The following is an 11,970-nucleotide window of genomic DNA, read 5'->3' as shown; positions in this document are numbered from 1 at the left end:
GATGGGGGTATCGATATCTCTTCAAGGATTTGCCTTCAGTTTTTTGAAGTATACGCTTGGAAGTGAAATTGCTGGATCACATGGTAATTCCAGGTTTAGTTTTTGAGGAACAGCTTTATTATTGTCTATAGCAGTATTTTACATCCCCAACAGCAGTGCACAAGGATGCACTTCTCCACATTCTTCTTTCTTTTTTTTTTTGAGACAGAGTCTCACCATGTCACTCTTGGTAGAGTGCAGTGGAGTCACAGCTCACAGCAATCTCAAACTCTTTGGCTTAAGTGATTCTCTTGCCTTAGCCTCCCAAGTGTCTGGGACTATAGGCACCTATCACAACACCTGGCTATTTTTAGAGATGAGGTCTCGCTCTGGCTGAGGCCGGTCTCGAACTTGTGAGCTCAGACAATCCACCCACCTCAGCCTCCCAGAGTGTTAGGATTACAGGCACGAGCCACCTCACCCAGCCTAGTTACCTGTTTTCAGTACTGAAATCATGTAGTCATAATTTATTTGGCAAACACGTAGTGAATAACTATGACCTGCCAGATGTTGTGTTAGGCATTAGGGCTACAGAGCAAATAAAGTATGGTTTTCTTCATGCTTTGGAGACTTTTGTATGTTTAGGTGCGGGTGGGGCGCGGGATGAGGAAGAGGAAGGTTGTGTCAACAAAGGAGACCAGCAAAGTGTTGCATGTGCACTACAGGAAGTGCAGGAAGGGGCACATAGGAGGGAATGTCAGGAAGTTGTCATGACAGCAGGAAGCCTTGAGTTGAGTTTTCTTTTCTTTTTTTTTTTGAGACAATAGTCTCACTATGTCACCTTCAGTAGAGTGCGGTGGTGTCACAGCTCATTGCAACCTCAAACTCTTGGGCTCAAGCGATTCTCTTGCCTCAGCCTCCAAAGTATCTGGGACTACAGTCACCTGCCACAATGCTTGGCTATTTTTTGTTGCAGTTGTCATTGATGTTTAGCTGGCCTGGGCTGGGTTCAAACCTGCCATCCTTGATGTATGTGGCTGGCGCTGTAACCACTGTGCTACGGGTGCCCAGTCCCTTGAGCTGAGTTTCAAAATACAAGTGGGTTTCACCAGTCAGACAGAAGAGATGTTGAGGTTTTAGGGAGTTAATAAATCATATCCTCTTTTTTTTTTGAGACAGCGTGGCACTTTGTCACTCTCGGTAGAGTGCCGAGGTGTCACAGCTCACAGCAACCTCCAGCTCTTGGGTTTAGGTGATTCTCTTGCCTCAGCCTCCCGAGAGGCTGGGAATACAGGCGCCTGCCACGACACCTGGCTATTTTTTTTGTTGCAGTTTGTCTGGGGCTGGGTTTGAACCCACCACCTTTGGTATATGGGGCCGGCACCCTACTCACTAAGCCACAGGTGCTGCCCTAAATCATATCCTCTTCCCTGCTCCAGTTCAAAACCAACTGAAAAATATACATTGAAAACCTGGATGGAGGCTCAGCGCCTGTGGCTCAAGTGGCTAAGGCGCCAGCCACATACACCTAAGGTGGCGGGTTCGAATCCATCCTGGGCCCGCCAAACGATGATGGCTGCAACCAAAAAATAGCCAGGCGTTGTGGTGGGTGCCTGTGGTCCCAGCTACTTGGGAGACAGAGGCAGGAGACTCGCTTGAGCCCAGGAGTTGGAGGTTGCTGTGAGCTCTGATGCCATGGCACTCTACCCAGGGGGACAGCTTGAGGCTCTGTCTCAAACAAACAAACAAACAATGGCTTAATTGAGACTTAAATGACAGAATAAATGGCAGATTTAAAAAAAAAAAAGAAAACCTGGATGGAGAGGAAGATGTTGGTGTTATTGCTAATGAAACTTAGATAAAGAAGACATGCTTCTGCATTAGGGGAAAGGAGAATGCTAATACTCCTCTTTATTTAACATGCTTTGCCTACCAAGCCACAGTAAACACAAGATAACCTTGGCTTTCCACATGGAGAGGAAACCTACGTCTTCTACCTTACTGATTACATGTATTAGGGTAAAACAGAAAAAAAAATTTTAAAACCTATTAAAATAGCATCAGAAATAAAACACTTGAGGATAAATCTAAAAATAAGGTGTGCAAGATCTGTACAATGAAAACCAGAAAAGATTGCTGAGAGAAAGGAAAGAAAGAGAACTTCTGGATGAGGTCACACAATTAATTTGTGAACTCATCCTAGAAAAAGTGCTACATACCTTATGGTGGAATATCACTATGATCTCCTTCAAAGTATTTCTCTTGAGAACCTATGAACCAACACCAGCACTTTGTCTTCCCCTTCAAAGCAAATTTGGAACTCTTTTTCTGGAATGGCTATGAGAGCTGTCATCGTAGGAGATCTGACAACAGAGTTATTGAATTCATCCTAGAAAAAGTGCTGTATACTTCATTGCTGAATATCACCATGGTCACCTTTGAAGCACTTCCCTTGGCCATCTTGTAACTGGAGAAATGCTATGTGCATGGCTCAGAAGACTCAGTATGTTATGTTATTTATCTCCAAAGTAATCAATAGATCTAACACAATCCCAATCAAAACTCAGCTGGGGCTTGGCGCCTGTAGCTCAAGCAGCTAAGGCGCCAGCCATATACACTAGAGCTGGAGGGTTGGAATCCAGCCCGGGCCCATCAAACAACAATGATGGCTGCAACCAAAAAATTGCCCAGTGTTGTGGCAGATGCCTGTAGTCCCAGCTACTTGGGAGGCTGAGGCAAGAGAATCGCTTAAACCCAGGAGATGGAGGTTGCTGTGAGCTGTGATACCATACCACTCTACCCAGGGTGATAGTTTGAGGCTTTGTCTCAAAATAAAAAAACTCAGCTGGCTTTTGTTGGTTGAAATTTATACCTGATTCTAAAATTTATGTGAAAATGCTACATACCTAGACTAGTTAGAAAAAGCTTTAAACAAAAAACGTAATTGGATAACCTATACTACCTGTAGAAGACAGATTCTAAGATGGCCCCATGATTTCTGTCTCCTGGTGTTAAGGCTGAGCTATACACTTGTGTTAAGACTTTTGTATAATCCCTTCCGTTAGAGTGTGACAGGAGTTGTGACTTATTTCTAACCAATAAAAATATGGCAAAGGTGATGGGATATCACCTTGTGATTACATTAAGTTATAAAAGACTGTCTTGCTAGCAGACTCACTCTAGTGCAGGTGTCCTCAAACAATGGCCCGCGGGACACATGCAGTCCGCTGAGGACATTTATCTGGCCGGCCGGGTGGTTTTGCTGCCGCTGCCTGTCCTGCTTAGCGGCCGACTCGTCCCAGGGCCCACAGTCTGGCCCTCCAATGGTCTGAGGGACAGTGTACTGGCCCCCTGTTTAAAAAGTTTGAGGACCCCTGCTCTAGTGTTTCTCCCTCCTCTCTTCCTTTCTGACCATGTTGAGAAAGTCCATGTCACAAGGATTTGAAAGGGACCTCCAGGAGTTACAGGTGTCCTCTAGCTGCCAACCAATTAGAAACTGGAGCTCTCTGTTATACAGCTACAGCAAACTAAATGTTAACCACCAAATGAACTGGAAAGTGGATTCTTTTTCAATTAGTCTCCAGGTAAGAACCTAAGCCTGGCCTATAGATGAAGTCAGACAATTAAGTTGTTGAATTCCTCCTAGAAAAAGTGCTACATACTTTGTTGCTGAATATCATTTTGGTCACTAGATGGCCAAGGGGAGTACTTTGAAAGTGACCATGGTGATATTCAGCAATGAGGTATGTAGCAGTTTTTCTAGGATGAGTTTGCAAACTTAATTGTCCAACCTAGTACATATATCTAGATTGCAGCCTGTGAGACGCTCCTCAGAGGAGGCCATGCCTGGACTCTTGACCCAGAGAGACTGTGAAAGAATAAATAAATAAATAAATAAATTTGTGGTAATTTGTTATGCAGCCATAGATAACTAATACACCATCTGATCTCAAGATTTATTCTACAGCTACAGGAATCAAGAGAGTATGGTATTTATCTTAAAGACAGACAGATTAAAAGAATAGAGCCCAGACATAGAAGGCCAGTTGATTTTCAACACAAAAGCTAGGGCAACTTAATGGGGACAATCTTTTCTTTTCTTCTTTTTTTTTTTGGAGGCAGAGCCTCAAGCTGTCCCCCTGGGTAGAGTGCCATGGCATCACAGCTCACAGCAACCTCCAACTCCTGGGCTCAAGCAAGTCTCTTGCCTCAGCCTCCCAAGTAGCTGGGACTACAGGCGCCCGCCACAACTCCTGGCTATTTTTTTGGTTGCAGCCATTATTGTTGTTTGGCGGGTCCGGGCTGGATTCGAACCTGCCACCTTAGGTGTATGTGGCTGGCGCCTTAGCCACTTGAGCCACAGGCGCCGAGCCGGGACAGTCTTTTCAAAAAATGATAGTAAAAAAGACCAGACAGACCAAGTGTTCAGGAGGATGTGAAATAAGTGAAATTCTCATATGGGTCTGGTGAGAATGTAAAATAATGCAATCACTTTCAAAAACTGTTTGGCTGCTTCTTAACATGTTAAGTTCTTCTGAGAGGCTGGGGTAGGTGAATCACCTAGGCTCAGGATTTCCAGAACAGCCTGAACAAGAGCGAGATTGATTTCTAGAAAAGAAAAAAGAAAAATGAGCTGGGTGTTATGGCAGGCACCTGTAGTCCCACCTACTTGGGAGGCTGAGGCAAAAGGATTCCTTGAGCCCAAGATTTTGAGGTTGCTATAAGCTGTGACTGCACAGCACTCTACCCAGGGCAGTCAGAGTCTGTCTCAAAAGAAAAAAAACTTAAGTTCTTTAAAAGTTGTGTGCCCATCATAAGACCCAGACACTTCACTCCAAAAGACTTGTAGACAAATGTTGACAGCAACTTTATTTGTAATAGTCCCAAACTGAAAACAATTCAAATATTCTATAAGCATGTGAATGAAAACACACATTGTCATATATCAGTATAATGGAATACTACTCAGGAATAGAAAGGAACAAATTATTGGCCCCACACCCATGCTCAATGGTTTGGGTGCCGGCCACATACACCCAGGATGGAGGGTTAGAACCCACCTCGGTCCTGCTAAACAATGACAGCTGCAACCAAAAACTAGCCTGGCGTTGTGGCGGGTGCCTGTAGTCCCAGCTACTTGGGAGGCTGAGCCAAGAGAATCGCTTAAGCCCAGGAGTTTGAGGTTGCTGTGAGCTGTGACGACACTGAGCTGTGACGACACTGAGCTGTGACGACATGGCACTCTACCGAGGGCGACATAGTGAGACTCTCTCTCTCAAAAAAAAAGAAAAGAAACAAACAATTACTATACTGTTACTATTACTATACAACAAGTGTGAATCTCAAAATAATTGTAGTTAAGTGGAAGAAGCCAAATCCCTCCCACCCCCAAATTATTGCAGTTATATAAAATACTAGAAAATGAAAGCTAATCTATAGCATCAGAAAACAGATCAAGAGTTGCAGAGAGGAGAGCAAGGAGGAACGGGAAACAGGTAACAAAGGGGCACTGGGAAACTTTGGGGTCATGGATATGTTCATTCTTTCGATTGTTGTGGTGGTTTCATGAGTGTATACCTGTGCCAAAACTCATCACATTGCACACTTTACAAACGTGAAGTTACTGAGTGTCAATGATACGTCAATAGAATCTGGGGGCTTGAGAATCCAAGAAACAAAACTTTCACAGGCGTCAAACAGAGGAAAGCCGACACAGGGAGGTGGGAGGAGCTAGGTCGCGCATGCTCAGTCCTCCCTCCACGCTCACCAATCAGATACCTGCTGGGAGATCTGCGTGGAGCTGAAGGATGTCACGGGGGTTGAGAGAAGCTCGCGACGGGAGCTCGCCCGGGGCTCAAGAGGACCCTTGGAAATCCGAGGGCATCTTGTCCTGAGAGCATTGGGGAATAATTGAAGGAGTATAATCAGGCAAGTAATTTAATTGGTGTTCAGTTTCAAGCAGTATTTCGAAGCCGTCTGGAAAATACGCTCCAGAAGGTGGGCAACGAACTTTGGGCCCGGCTGTGGCTAGGTAGATAAGCAGATGGAGAGTTTTTTGCAGTCTTCCCATCAACCTGGAACTCGGGAGGGGAGGGACTATTTCATACTTTTCACAAGAGCATGCTTTCCCGAGTACCTCTCCAGCTGTGATTGCGGTCCATGCATTTTATTTTTTCTTTTTCTTTCTTTTCTGTAGAGACAAGAGTCTCACTTTATCGCCCTTGGTAGAGTGCTGTGGAGTCACAGCTCACAGCAACCTCCAGCTCCTGGGCTTAGGCGATTCTCTTGCCTTAGCCTCCCGAGTTGCTGGGACTGCAGGCGCATGCCACAAGGCCCGGCTATTTTTTTGTTGCAGTTTGGCCAGGGCTGGGTTTGAACCTGCCACCCTCTGTATATGGGGCCAGCTCCCTACCGACTGAGCCACAGGCACAGCCCTGCATTTTATAGTTTTCATTGAAGGGGTTGACTAATCTCAGAGCAGTTGTAAGAGCGAGCCAGGATTCAAATCTAGATGTTTTTTGTGGGGTTTTTTGAGACAGAGTCTTACTATGTCGCCCTCAGTAGAGTGATACAGCGTCACAGCTCACAGCGGCCTCCAACTCTTGGGCTTAAGCCATTCTCTTGCCTCAGCCTCCCAAGTAGCTGGGCCTACAGGTGTCTACCACAGCCCCCGGCTAGTTTTTTGTTGTCATTGTCGTTGTTTGGCAGGCCCCGGCTGGGTTAGAACCTGTCAGCCTTAGTGTATGTGGCCAGCACCCTACCTACTGAGCTTCAGGAGCCGCCCAGGAGTTGTGCGTTTTCAAAATTACACAAGATTGACTCAACAAATACTGTATACCCACTCTTTTCTACGCTCTGTTTGGTCCTGGATATATCATATGAGAAGGGGGGACATTGTCCTTGTACTCACAAAACAGCCAAAATAATAACAAAAAAATGTGTCAGTACTCTGACTAGAAGCTTTGAGATCCTCTGTTTTTTTTTTTTCCTTGAAGTTTTGGAATTTTACCAGGGCACGTTCTTAATGTGTGTTTTTCTCTGTATTTCTCAATGTGCTGAGCACAGGACATTTCTTTCTCTCTAGAAACTTATGCCCTTAGTTCTGAGACTTTTTTTGCATTAAATCTTTGATAATTTTTACTCCATTTTTTCTCCTCTTTTCTGCATTGGATCTTCTATTGACCCGATGTGGGACCTAATGAATAGCTCCTCTAATTTTCTTGTATTTTTCTCTTCTATTCTCCATCTCTTTTTTTTGTATTACTTTCTGGGATAATTTCCTCAACTTTGTCTTTCATCTCATTTATGAATTTAAAAATTTTGCTTTTCTAATAATGTCTTTTAATTTAAATTGTTCCTATGGTTACTTTCTCTTATTTAATGAATGCAGTATCTTTTGTCTTTTTGAGCATATAAAATGCAATTTTGAGCTGAGCGTGGTGGCTCATGCCTATAATCCTAGCACTCTGGGAGGCTGAGGCAGGTGGATTGCTTGAGCTCAGGAGTTCAAGTCCAGCCTGAGCAGGAGTGAGACCTCATCTCTACTAAAAGTAGAAAACTAACTGGGCACTGTGGTGGGCACCTGTAGTCCCAGCTATTTGGGAGGATTGCTCAAACCCAAGAGTTTGAGGTTGCTGTGAGCTGTGATGATGCCACAGCACTCTACCCAAGGTGACAGACTGAGACTCTGGATCAGAAAAAAAAAAAAACCCGCAATTTTGGGGAACAAGTTCTTTTTGCATTTTCTTTGAGTGGCCTCTATTCCTTTAAATTGTGTTTAGTGTTTGTTTTGTTCTTTTTTTCTTGTTGGAGACTTTCCTAAAATAACAACAATAGCTAACATTTATCAAGCGCTTACAATGTTATGAGCAAAGGTCCAAGTTCTTTCAAATATAATTTAATTGAACCAATGAAGTGGGTGCTACTAAATCCAGTTTATAAATACTGAAATGAAGGAAATGAGAGCTTGAGTAATTTAACAAGGTCACACAGTTTGAAAATGATGGAGCCAGCTGGGTGCAGTGGCTCATACCTATAATCCTAACACTCTGGGAGGCTGAGGGAGGAGGATTACTTGAACTTAGGAGTTGGAGTTCCAGACCAGGCTGAGCAAGACTGACACCCTGTCTCTACTAAAAATAGAAAAAAATAGCTGTGTGTTGTGGCTGGCACTTATAGTCCCACCTGCTTTGGAGTCTGAGGGAGGAGGATCACTTGAGCCCAGAAGTTTGAGGTTGCTGTGAGCTGTGTCACCAGGGCACTCTAGCCCCAGCAACAATGTGAGACTCTGTCTCCAAAAAAAAAGAAAAGAAAAAAGAAAATGGTGGAGCCAAGATATTAACTGAAGCAGTCTTGATCCAGGGTTGCATTTTTAACCTCTGTTCTGTCCTGCCTCACATTTAAGAGTGAGACTTGGCTTCTGCTAAAGATAGTTTATTACACACCCACATTTACCTCTGTTTCCTTCACTAACTCCACAAAAACAATATAAATGGATTTTTTTTTTTTTTTATAAAAATGGCACTGGCGGCTCTTACCTATAATCCTAGCACTTTGGGAGGCCAAGGCAGAAGGGTCCCATGAAGCCAGGAGTTCAAGAATAGCTTGGACTGTAGTGAAACCCTGTCTTTACATAAAATATAAAAAATTAGCCAGGCATGGTGGTAGGTACCTGTAGTCCCAGCTACTCAGGCAGCTAAGGCCCACTTGAGCCCAGGACTTTGAGCAATGAGCTACTATGATGCCACTGCACTTTAGACTGGGTAACAGAGTGAGACCTTGTCTCAAAAAAAAAAAGTCTATAAGGACATAGAGCCAAGAAAAAGAGAAGATGGGGGGGTCTTTAATATTTTTCAATACAATTTTTATAATTTTTCTATACAGGGCTTGTACACCTGTGCCAGAGTTATTCCTTATGACTACTTATTTTTATTGCTGTTGTAAATTATCTTTTTAATGCAATGGATTTTTAGAAATATTAATCTCATTAATTAGTATTGCTATACTCTCTTATTTCATATATAATAATTTTTAGATTACTTTAGGATTTCTTTTTCTTTTTTTTTTTTGTAGAAACAGAATCTCACTTTATCACCTTTGGTAGAGTGCCTTGGCATCACACAGCTAACAGCAACTTCCAACTCCTGGGCTCAGGCAGTTCTCTTGTCTCAGCCTCCCGAGCAGCTGGGACCACAGGCACCTGGCTATTTTTTTGTTGTAGTTTGGCTGGGGCCGGGCCTGAACCCGTCACCCTCAGCAGGTGCCACCTCACTTTAGGGTTTCTTATAGACAGTCATATCATCTATGAATAAAATAGTTTTATTTCTTCCTTTCCAGTTTTCTAACTTAAAAAAAAAATTGCCTCTACTGTGGTGGCTGGACCTTTAGAAATGCTAAAATAAGTAAGGGCCTATTTATCTTATTCCCAATTTTAAAGAGAATGCTTCTAATGTTTTACTATTAGAAATAATTTGGGCCAGGTGCAATGTCTCACACCTATAACTCTAGTACTCTCTGAGGCCAAGGTAGGAGGCTCACTTGAGTTCAGGTGTTTGAGACCAACCTGAGTAAGAGTGAGACTCTGTCTCTACTAAAAAGTAGAAAAATGAGCCTGGTATGGTGGCACGGTGTCTGTAGTCCCAGCTCATTGGGAATCTAAGGTAGGAGGTTTTCTAGAGCCCACGAGTTTGAAGTTGCAGTGCCCTGTAGTGATGCTACTGCACTCTACCTAGGGCATCCCACTCTTTTTAATTTTGTGTATGTTTGAACATTTTCATAATACGTTAATTACTATTCAATATTAATTACAAATGTTGGTATAGGGTGTTGGTAGATACTTTTTAATAGTTTAAGAAACTTTTGATTAGCATGCAGAGAGTTTTTTTCTTTTTTTTAAAAGGACAGAGTTTTGTTATGTTGTCTAGATTGTGGTGAAATGGCTATTCAATTCATAGTCGTGGTTGTGGCCAGAAGTGCTTTTCCTGCCTCAGCCGCCTGAGTAGCTAGGACTATAGGGGTGTGCCACTGTGCCTGATTAGTTGTTAAACTATATTAAGTGATTAGTGATTGCGTGTCAGCCTCCCAGAGTGCTAGGGTTACAGGTGTGAGCCATCGCGCCCAGCCTTTTCATACTTTTTTTTTTTTTGAGACAGAGTCTCACTTTGTCACCCTCGGTAAAGTGCTATGGCATCATAGCTCACAGCAACCTCAAACTCTTGGGCTCAAGCGATTCTCTTGCCTCAGCACCCACCACAATGCCCGCCTATTGTTTAGAGATGAGGTCTTGCTCTGGCTCAGGCTGGTCTCAAACCTGTGAGCTTGGCCTCCCCAAACTTTTTCATCATCATTTTATCTGTTAAGGTGACATGTGATCAGTGATCTTTGATACTATTATTTTAATTATTTGGGGGTATCATGAACTATGTCCATATAAGCTGGCAAACTTAATCTATAAATGTGTCTGTTCTTACTATTCCATTGAGAGGCCATTTCTTCATCTCCTTCTTGAGCTTCCATTTTCCTGAGACACAACAATATTAAAAGTAGGCCAACCAATAACCCATCTTCTGGTACCTTGATCCAGAAGATCTAGCTAAGATCATTGGTGAAGGTGGCTAATAGCAGTTGCTAAATGTTCAAGGGAAAGGAAGAGTCCCAGGACTCTCACTTTAAAAAGTACAAATGATTAAGCTTAGTGTGAAAGGCCTGTCAAAAGCTGAGGTAGGCCAAAAGCTAGGTCTCTCGTACTACACAGTTAGCGAAGTTGTGAATGCAAAAGAACAGTTTTTAAAAGAAATTAAGAATGCTGGCTTGGTGCCTGTAGCTCAGTAGCTAGGGCAACAGCCACATGTACCGGTGCTGGCAGGTTTGAACCTAGCCCAGAACTGACAAACAACAATGACAACTACAACCAAAAAACAGCCAGCCATTGTGGCAGGCACGTGTAGTCCCAGCTACTTGGGAGACTGAGGCAAGAGACTCACTTAAGCCCAAGAGTTGGAGGTTGCTGTGACCTATGACACCACTGCACTCTACCCATGGTGACATAGTGAGACACTGTCTCAAAAAAAAAAAAAAAAAGAAATTAAGATAAGAATGCTATTCCAGTGATCATATAAATATGAAAGAAAAACAGCCTTGTTGCTGATATGGAGAAAGTTTTAGTGGTCTGGATAGAATAGCAGTTCTCAACCTGTGGGTTGCCACCCCTTTGGGGGTTGAACAGCCCTTCACAAGGGTCGCCTAAATACATCCTGCATATCAGATACTTACATTACAATTCATAACAGTAGCAAAATTACAGTTATGAAGTAGCAAGGAAAATAATTTTATGGTTGGGGGTCACTACAACATGAGGAACTGTATTAAAGGGCATTAGGAAGGTTGAGAGGACAGGCTGACTCTCTTGTTAGGGGCTAAGGCAAAGGGCATTAGGAAGGTTGTGGCATTAGCAAAGTTGAGAATCACTGGGATAGAAGATCAAAGCACTCAAAGATTCCCTTAAGCCTTAGCCCAGCAAGATCTTAACTCTCTTCAATTTTGTGATACCTGGCAGAGATAAGGCAGCTGCAGAAGAAAAAAGAAACCATTTCTAAGACATAAAAGTACATACAAGGTACAATAGCCAGTGCTGATTTAGAAGTTGCAGTAAGTTATACAGAAGATCTAGCTAAGATCATTGGTGAAGGTGATGAATTAAAACAACAAATTTTAATGTAGATTAAACAGTCTTCTATTGGAAGAAGATGGCATTTAGGACTTTCATAGCGGGAGAGGAGAAGTCAATGCCTGGCTTCAAAGGGCCAGGCATGATGGCTCATTCCTGTAATCCTAGCACTCAGGGAGGCCAAGGTGGATTGCTTGAACTCAGGAGTTGAAGACTAGCCTGAGCAAGAGTGATACTACTTCTCTACTAAAAACAGAAAAAATTAGCTGGGTGTTTTGTTTTTTTTTTTTTTGAGACAGAGCCTCAAGCTGTCCCCCTGGGTAGAG

Source organism: Otolemur garnettii, unplaced genomic scaffold, assembly GCF_000181295.1.
Source record: "Otolemur garnettii isolate 467f Iridium unplaced genomic scaffold, OtoGar3 scaffold00025, whole genome shotgun sequence".
Taxonomy (NCBI): Eukaryota; Metazoa; Chordata; class Mammalia; order Primates; family Galagidae; genus Otolemur; species Otolemur garnettii.
This window is presented reverse-complemented; position numbering follows the sequence as displayed.